This window comes from Morone saxatilis, unplaced genomic scaffold (genome assembly GCF_004916995.1).
Source record: "Morone saxatilis isolate NCDOM2014 unplaced genomic scaffold, NCSU_SB_2.0 Contig10, whole genome shotgun sequence".
Classification (NCBI taxonomy): Eukaryota; Metazoa; Chordata; class Actinopteri; family Moronidae; genus Morone; species Morone saxatilis.
Genome location: NW_023339652.1, coordinates 19,368,605 through 19,371,062, shown reverse-complemented (window position 1 = coordinate 19,371,062; position 2,458 = coordinate 19,368,605).

Genomic DNA, 2,458 nt, shown 5'->3' with positions numbered 1-2,458 from the left:
TAGGCTGAAAGCCCCATGGACCCACTGGGTGCTAATTATCCCAGCTGAGTAGCCACATTACTGGGCCACCAGCCTGGTCAGGGGCTGATTCTTAAGATGTTAGCGCTGAAGTGCCACGCATGACCTATTTCGCATGCTTAAATCCAAGAGAGACTTAGATTAACATGCAGAAATACACATAGATAAAGGAACTCAAACATGAAAATCATAACGTGATATCTTATTTCTCTCAATTGTCAAGTGTAAAGAGCATACACAAATATGTACAGCATTCACTAACTGTATACAGTATACTGTATCACTAACAGTCTTCCTGATATTTAGATACAGCTTTGATGCAATTTTCCATGGGATGGACATAATAAGAGAAACACCCAATCCAATTCAATAGCCCTGCAGGAGATATCAGATGTTAAAGCTTTTAATGTTTTGGAACACTGCATCGTACGGCTTGAGCTGACTCTACTCATCTTTTTTTGGTTTTCCATTATGGATGATATAGGGTACCTCTTTTTGGTACCACCTTTGTTGATGTTAAAAATGAGCTGAGTTGATACTAAAAGGTGACGTAAAAAGACAGCAGACCACGCATTTTTAAATAGCCAAGCTACCATAAATAGTGACCATAGCCCACACAACCAGGGGCGTGTCCAGAGGGGGTGCCTGAAATCTGATCCTCTTCCACTCTTTCACAGGCTGTAGCAGGCTCCGTTATACATCTAGAGTGAAGATACTGGTATCATATTAAATGACCCAATGTACCAACTGGTACCAACCATGTCAGGCTAGCATATTGGGAAGGGAGCTAAATAATTTAGGCTAAATTAGTTAGGCTAAATCTTGGCAATGGAAAAACTGGCATGGCCATTTTAAAGGGATCCTTTGACCTCTGACCTCAAGATATCTAAATGCAGACAGACATGCCCACTTATACTAATCCCATGCAGTTTGGGGCAAAAAAAGACTGGGGTCCATAAACAGTGTTGGAATTTCATAAATTGGGAAAGACTGGAAATCTGAGACCCCCCAGAACGTTCATGTTCACACCCACTGAGAACTGCCAATAAAGGGGCAAAAACCCAATGCTGGAAATATTATGTATTTAACTTATTGTCAGAAAACGAAAAGACAAAAGTCACCACTAAATGTATCTACTAACAGGTAGTGTGTGTATCTAAAGCCTGACATATTGTCTTCCTTTGTGCCATAGAGCACCATTGTTGTCCAAAAACTGTTAAAAACACATCAGTGAGACACACTGTTGCACTGGTTGACATGTTCCTTTATTACCATGAACACACATACTGGCTTATTTTGACTCAGTCCCACATACACACCATCCTGCCGCCCCAAATACTTACTAGAGCACCAAATGTGGATTAATCCACCTCTGAAAATAGTTCCCAAAAAAATGCACTATTTCCTCCTTTTTCAGTAACGTTTGAGCAACTATTTTAGGAAATTACTGAGCCTAAAAACTAAACTATATATTTGTAAGGTTGTTTGTTGATTTATGTCTTTAGTGGGACTTACCACATCATCTACACTTAACCCGCCTCCTCCTCTCACTCCAGTTTCTCCTGTCTTACCTCCATAATGTCAGCCTATTTCTTCTCTCTTCCTCCCTCTTAAGCAGACAGTTTGACCTCCATTTCATTCTGGCTGCCCACACCCTGCTCAGGTACCTGCCCTGCAGCCCACAGGTCCACACCAGCTCCCACTCGCACTGTATAAAGAGAGGGATGATCGACGTACCTGTGACATTTCATTTTACAATACACAACCACTTGCTCAAGGTACGCCTCTAGCGTAATTTCTGGACGCAGCCATCTGGGATAAAGTTTTGAAGTGCTGTTCAGGGAGGTTGGGATGGATGGTTGGGACAAACAAACTACTACTACAAACTACAGGACTTTAACCCAGGAAACTGCTGTTCATGTCCTGAGTGAAACCAAAAGTCAACATTGATTTATTTTTAACTTACGCAGGTAACATTACGTTACATACTTATTTTAATCTAAACCACAATATTTTCCTAACCCAATATTTGTGCCTAAACCTAACCAAACTGTGATGTTTAAACGTATAAAAGCTATGAAAGCATGTCAGTGTTTTCATTGTAAAGCTAAAATGTTTTACACGTTGAGTGGGAATTCAAGTTTTGAAAATGAAAAGTCTGTCATCGGGTGTAGCCTAGTTTACGTTAGGTAAGCTAGCTAAATATGGTCATCTCATTCGCGGCCATGCCTTAAGAAAATTGTTGGCCAGCTCAACATCAATGAGTACACAGCCAAGGGTGGATGATAATGTCCCTTTATTGGGTTGTCGGAGTCGCTGTCAATGTCACTAGCTATCAGAGGTGGGAGTAACTCACACGTGCAAGTCTCAAGCAAGTCCCGAGTCATTTTTGTGAGAGTCAGTCAAGTCAAGTCATGTCAAGTCATAGCTTAGGTCAAGC